Source organism: Phoenix dactylifera, chromosome 6 (genome assembly GCF_051530095.1).
Source record: "Phoenix dactylifera cultivar Ajwa chromosome 6, Ajwa_hap1_PhDact_Kaust_v1.1, whole genome shotgun sequence".
NCBI lineage: Eukaryota > Viridiplantae > Streptophyta > Magnoliopsida > Arecales > Arecaceae > Phoenix > Phoenix dactylifera.
The window spans coordinates 12,737,851-12,745,466 of NC_143195.1; the positions used below are offsets into that span (position 1 = coordinate 12,737,851).

The 7,616-nt window shown below is 39.5% G+C and overlaps 1 non-coding gene across 1 annotated transcript; it reads right to left on the reverse strand.

Annotated features, from left to right (window-relative positions):
- Positions 1-5,779: 5,779 nt before the first annotated feature.
- Positions 5,780-5,885, reverse strand: LOC149753313 (small nucleolar RNA R71). The gene has a single exon (XR_016395831.1). It is a non-coding gene; the product is annotated as a small nucleolar RNA R71 (small nucleolar RNA).
- Positions 5,886-7,616: the final 1,731 nt, after the last annotated feature.

Below are 7,616 nucleotides of genomic sequence, written 5' to 3' on the forward strand. Positions count from 1 at the left end.
AGGGTGTTAAGGTTTGTTGGTAAGCCAAGGTTAAAACCAACGGTGTAAGGGTTTGATTGTGATCCCGGAAAAACAATCGGGTGGTTCTAGTCGGTGAGCCTGTGAAAACCGACCGAGTTCGTTGTGATCTCGTAAAACAACAAATTGGGTTGTGAACTTGTAAAACAATCGGCTGTAATCCGGGAGATTATAGTGAACTCCCAAGTGAGGCTTGGGGAGTGGACGTAGGAGCAAGGGTTAGCTCCGAACCACTATAAAATTGCTTGTGTTTGTGATTGTTTCATTGTCTCTTCCTTTTCCTTCATCCACTGCATATAGCAACTAATTAATCCACTCGCAAAAGTTTTAATTAGTTACTCACAAAGTCTTTTAATTGCAATAATTATTTTAAAACCCAATTCATCCCCCCCCTCTTGGGTTGTCTATCTGGGCAACAAGTGGTATCAGAGCTGGAACTCTTCTACCAAAAGAGTAAAAGATCAAAATGACAACCCCATTTGGATCTTCTCATATTGAGGGCCAGTCCACCCATAGACCTCCATTCTTCAATGGAACCGACTACTCATATTGGAAAGCTAGGATGAGAATATTTATCCAAGCACAAGACTATGAGATATGGACCACCATACTTAATGGACCATACATCCCATCAATTTTTGTAGAGGGTGTTACTATACCCAAACTTGAAAAGGATTGGGATGACAATGATATAAGGAAGGCACAACTAAATGCCAAAGCAATGAATGTGCTTTATTGTGCTTTAGACCGAAATGAATTTAATAGAGTCTCTACTTGCAATTCTGCAAAAGAGATATGGGATAGAATTGAAGTGACCCACGAGGGCATAAATCAAGTAAAAGAATTCAAAATAAATATATTAGTTCATAAGTATGAATTATTTAAGATAGATTCCAATGAAACTATCACTTGCATGTTTACTAGATTTACTGACATTGTCAATGGCCTAAAAAGCCTTGGCAAAAATTATACTAACAGTGACCTTGTCAGGAAAATTTTTCGTTGTTTGCCAAGGTCATGGGAGGCCAAGGTTACCGCAATCCAAGAAGCCAAGGACTTGAACAAGCTTCCACTTGAGAAGCTTCTTGGATCCCTAATGACGCACGAGCTCACAATGAAACAACACAGCAAAGAAGAATCCTCTCATAAGAAAAAGGTAATAGCTCTCAAATCTACTTTTTCTAACAAGGATTTATCTTGCAGTAGCAGCAGTGAAGAAGAAGATCATGAGGGAGATGATGATGAAGCTCTTCTCGTTCGTAAGTTCAGAAAATCCATCAACCGAAAGAAGTCCTTTCATCAAAGGAGAGGTCCCTCAAGTTCCTATTACAAGGATAAAGGTAAGGAAAGGAAAAATGAGGAAATCGGATGCTACGAATGTAAGAAGTCGGGACACTTCAGAGCGGACTGTCCTTTGCTCAAGAAGACCAGCAAGTACAAGAAAAAGAAAGTCCTCGTCTCCACCCTATCGGATTCCGATTCATCATCATCATCATCGGATGAGGAACAAGAAGAAAAGGCCAATCTATGTTTTATGGCAAACGAAAATGAGGTAACATCTGAAACGCATTTAGATTTTACCTTTGATGAATTGTATGATGCGTTTAATGAATTAATGGATGAATATAAGACAATAAGTCTTAAGAATAAAGAGTTAAAACTAACCAATCAATCTCACCTCCATAAATATGATAAATTAGTTAAGGATAAGGATTTTATCATTAAAGAAAATTTAGAACTTAAAACAAGCAAGCAAATGTTAATTCAAAAAACTAATATCTTAATTAAAGATAATGAAAAACTAACCAAGGAAATTTCTGAACTTAAAAAGGATAAACAAACTATTAGAGATAATTTCACAAAAGACTTAAATGCACTAAAAACAGAAAAACAAAAGTTGGCACTAGAACTTGAAAAGTACAAACCTTTTGTAGAAAAGTTTACATATAGTTCTGAAAAATTGGAAATGATTCTTAATAGTCAACGAGCTGTGTTCAATAGAGCTGGTTTAGGGTATAAACCTAAAAATAAGCAAAAGCTCCTTAGTAATTTCTTTGTAAAAGCAGGGAAAAGCAAAACTAAGAAAATAATCTGTTTTTGCTGTGGAACAATAGGACATAAAGCTAATGTGTGTGATCATAGAAAAGGAAAAGCTAAAGGAAAAATTAAAAGGGTTTGGGTTCCAAAAGGAACCAACATTACTAACAATGAAGGACCCAAGAAAACTTGGGTACCTAAAATTGCATGATTTCCTTGTGTAGAAGTGTCTTGCTGATAAGTGCTGATTAATCTATAATTTAATATTCTTTTTCCAGCACTTATCAATGTTCTTAAACGGATAACTACTTGTTTTACCATGAAATTGAATAAACAATGAAATAAATTTAAATTAGGGTAAGAGGTAAATAATACTTTTCTTAGACAGACTCTGAATTTGTCTCTCTTCTGGTTGAGATCTTTCATAAAAACATATAAGGAGGAGATTGTGTTGACCCGAATTATTAACCTGATGGAATTGCAATCAAGCTAAGGGTATAATTCAATGGGCTTTGATCCTGGTTAGATTGAAAGTTATAATTATATGAAAAAATATTTGATTAACCCTTGTTATTAAGTCACAGTCCTGCTTTTAGCCTTGTTGAGTCCGGTCTGAAGTTGAATTAAACTTAAACAACATTGGGCTCGAGAGTAAGTTCACGCAAATCAACGATCATGACTCACCTCAAACCCAAAGTCAATTCCCAACCAATTCCTTACCTGCCTTCATATAAAATTTATAATTTTAAAACAAAAATAATAATAATAATAATAATTGAATATCCATGATTCACTGTTCATATGAACAGTGTCCCGTGAAAACACTGTTCATATGAACAGTGTTACAAAAAAAAAATAATAAAACTAATCCCACTGTTCATCTTCTTCCTCCCTCCTTGCATCAGGGCCGTCCACCTTCCTCCCGTTGATCCCGCCTCACAGAGAGACCCCAAGCCCATCCCGCAGCATCCCTGCTCCAATCTGTAATCCCGTGATCACGCCTCCTCCACGATTCCTCCCAGCTTCCAGCCGGATCAGCCTCCGACGCTGCGTCCGAGCTTCAACTTTCCAGCGATCTCCCAGCACCCGATCAAGCCGTGAAGCCCTCAGCCGTTCCGTGCATTCATTCTTCCCCCTTCCGGATCTGCAGCTCCTCCGCCTCCACGCGTGCCTCCTTCCTTCCACGATCGATCCCGTTACTGCAGCCTCCGCGTCCGGACAGACCGCGACCCCACGTTCCGCCTCCAAGCCGGCACCGCATCCGTGAATGGCGTCCTCCCGTGATCGACTCCTCCCAGCGCCCGGATCCACGTCTCCTCTTCCAAAGCTTCCGGATTAGCACTCCATCCTAGCTGCTCGTGAAGCGCCTCCTTCCTTCCGCAAGCGATCCATCCCACCATCCGTGCATTCCTCCCAACGATCAAGCCATGATCCTGTTTTCCGAGAAGAAGAAAATCAAGCGCCCATTGATCCCGCGACCGTTTTGATCCTTCGCCGGCTTCAAGGCTTTGGCAAGCTATATAAATGGGAGGACGGCAGAGGAGAGGGGGGCACGGTTCCAAGAAAAAAACAGAGCTTGCTCTGTTTTGAAGAGAAAAAGAAAACAAAAAAAAAAAGAATAAAAAATAGAGAGGGTTTGAGGCGGATGGCAAAGGAGTTCTTCAGCCAACCAATGGAGATGACAAGCACCATGAGCAGCTGAGCCTCGGTTTAGGGGTTTGATGAAGCTATAGAGGAGTATTCGTTTCATTTTTATTGATTTGAGTTTGTATTGTAAGATGGTTGCATGATGAAGAATTTATCAATTGATCTTACGATTTATCCAATTTATGTGAATCATCTATCTTGCATAAAATATTTTACATAGATTGATCTATTTCATCGAATCCAACACCTGTGGTTTGGAGGAGATATTCATGTGACATCGATTTCATGTTTAATGACTTAATGATCAGATGCATCATGCTAGGTTAGACAGGTCATGCTTATCGTTAGAGTAGATGGTTTGTGCTAGACTTAGATGATTCATGCTGGGAATTAGTTATGATTTTCTTTTGTGATTGCTTTGGCTTGTAGTCGGAAGCAATCAAGTCTTACATACAACTCAATCATTGAAAGCGTCACGGATATAAATCTATCGGTGGAATCTAGCCCTAAACACCTCTCTCCATAGACAATTCATACTACTACACCCATATTAATTCTTAGTTTTTATCATTTACTCTAGCTTATCCCCTTTGAAGTAATTATTTAATTAGGAAAAATAACTTGTCTCCAATCCCTGTGGACCGACACCCGTAATCACTATCCTACAGGATACGTGCTATTGCGTGGTTTAATTTTAAAATTGAAAGAACCGATCAATTTTTGGCGCCGTTGCCGGGGACTGCTAGCATAGTTATTTTTCTTATTAAAAAAAATTATTTAAAAATTAAAAAAAATTTCTTTAAAAAATTTTCTATTATTGTTACTTTTCTTATCTTCTTTTTCTCCCTTACTAATTTTTATTTTTTTTATTTTTTTTTTATATATTATTTGATCAGGAATCGAGAAAAAAAATCTGGGATGATCAAAAGGAGAACTGCCGGAAGAGAAATGCTGTAGAGGTTTGCAAAAAAAAAAAAATTAAATTGCTGGGGAAATTCCCTTTGGTAACCTCTAAACTTTTCTTATTTAAATTAATTATTGGTTTGAAATTTTGTGGTGATTGTTTGATTTTAATTATAGCAAAATTGTGAATGCATGCTTGATACACATACACAAATCAATTTGCACATAGTAAGGGCAATCACCCCAACAAGATAAGAGCCGGATTTCATCACCGGACTCTTGCCCAACTTAGGTGAACTCAATATCACATAGTGTCATCTTTAATTAAAATCAATTAGACGTTGGCCCCTAGGGACATTCGAGCTCAATAGGACGAAGATCACCGAAGGTTGCACCAATTTCGCTCTGTGGCTTAGTTGATGTCTAGGCAAGCTTTGTCCCTATAAGGGAGACAGTTTATCTGTTCGAGGCAAGTGGGTTTTAAGTGGGACCTTTGCGAACGCATCGTGACCCCTCCACTTACCTGGGAGCTTACCTGGTCAACTCGGTTCATTAGACCGGATTGGAGGCTTAGGTGCCCTCTTCAAACCAGTTAGGAGCTGTCTAGTGATTTTAGGTCAAAGACTAGGATTGATATGCTTTTCTCTTTTATTGCATGCTTGATTGATCGAGTACTAGTGTATGCACGGTAGTCGTTCTAGAGTACAAAATCTATTACCTTTTGACCCTGAAATAGAACGAACCCTTAGGAACATTCGAGCTAATATCAAAACATTAGGATCATCCCCACCTCTTAAGATGGCTGAAGAACAACCCAAACTCCTGAGGGAGTACTTTACTCCCACTATTTATACTTCCCCATCTTGCATTCGCTTACCTGAGGTAGCAGCTGTACAATATGAAATAAAGTCTAGTGTGATCCAAATGCTCCCATCTTTTTATGGGCTCACCAACGAAGACCCATACAAACATTTAGATGAATTTCTTGAGATTTGCACCACTGTCAAGATTCAGAACTTCACTGATGATGCCCTGAAACTTAGGTTATTCCCCTTCTCCCTTAAAGATAGAGCCAAACAATGGCTGAATTCTTTAGAAGCTAACTCAATTCGTTCTTGGGATCAAATGCAACAAGAATTTCTTAAAAAATACTTTCCCATAGGAAGAACGAACCAGTTTAGACGTGCCATTACAAGCTTCTCCCAAACTGAGGGAGAAGAATTTCATGAAACTTGGGAGAGATTTAGGGACCTAATCCGTAAATGCCCACATCATCAAATACCTAAGTGGCAGCTAGTGCAATGCTTCTATGACGGATTGACTGAACGAAACCGTCAGATGATTGATGCCGCATGTGGGGGGACATTCATGCTTCAAAATGAGCATGAAGCATGGAAATTATTTGAAAATCTAAATGAAAACTCCCTCCACCATGCTTCATGTTCTCGTCAATCACCCCCGAGTTCTCAAAGAAAAGGGACCATTTGTGAAATAAGTCATTCTATGGACCTGTCTAGCAAGGTAGATGCATTGTCTCATAAGATTGACCAACTGATGATAGGTGGGCATTACATGAACTCTTCCCAAGCACAAGTGTGTACTATTTGTTCTAGCCCATCCCACCCTATTCATGAGTGCCCTTCAGCGCCCCAATTCCCCGAACTCGTGCAAGAACACATCAATGCTGCTCAAACACAGCCTAGATCGGGTAATGACCCATTTTCCAATACATATAACCCGGGATGGCGAAATCATCCAAACTTTTCTTGGAAGCAGCAAGCTTTGAACACAGCCCAACCCTATTCCCAAAATTTTCAAAATCCTCAGAATTTTCAAACCCCACAAAATATTCATCCCTACCGTCCCTCGATTCAATTTCAACACACTCCTCCTCCACCCCAAAGAAACACAGCCTTTGAGGAGAAAGTGTTGAACGCCCTTCAAGGTTTGGAAACCATTACACAATTGGTGCACTCTCACACGCAATCCATCGCCAAGCTAGAATCCCAAATGGGGCAACTAGCTAATGCACTGAACAAGCGAGAGGAAGGAAAGCTTCCAAGCCAACCACTAAGTAATCCTAGGGGACAATATATGGCTCAAGAAAATCAATTAAATGCAATTCATCATGAACAAGCCAATGCTTTGACTATCCTAAGGAGTGGACGTGTAGTAGACAATAAGATTGGGGAAGATAACAATAAGGAAGATGAAGAAGAGGATAGACATGTGTCAAATGAAACTCTAAAACCTTCTTCTTCTTCTTCAGCTAGTCCATCTTCTGCCAAAACTCACATCCCAAAGGCCCCATTTCCTGAAGCTCTTACTTCACCCTCTCCATTTGGCAAAAAGGGAACTTCATTAGAAGAGATGATAGAGGTCTTCAAACAAGTTAAAATCAACCTCCCACTCCTTGATGCCATCAGACAAGTTCCCTCCTATGCCAAATTTCTCAAAGACCTTTGTACACAAAAGCGAAAATCTAGGACACATGTGCCTAAAAAGGTCTTCCTAACTGAGCAAGTGAGTTCTATTCTCCAACACAACACCCCTCCAAAATTCAAAGATCCTGGTGCTCCCACGATCTCCTATGTCTTAGGAAATAATTTCATTGATCGAGCACTCTTAGATCTAGGGGCAAGTGTCAACCTTTTACCTTATTCAGTTTATGAGAAACTTGGGTTAGGTGAGTTAAAACCAACCTCGGTATCCCTTCAATTGGCTGATCGATCTATAAAAACACCACGTGGGATAATTGAAGATGTTCTTGTCAAGGTAGACAAATTCTATTTTCCAGTAGATTTCATCGTCCTTGATATGGAACATGAGCCTAATCCTAAGAAACAAATCCCCGTGATCCTTGGGCGCCCCTTTTTAGCAACAGCCAATGCATGCATCAATTGTAGAACAGGGGTAATGAATATATCATTTGGGAATATGAAGGTAAAATTAAATGTGTTCAATGCAGACGACCAACCCGCGAGGAAAGTTGAGTGTTTTATGATAGACAA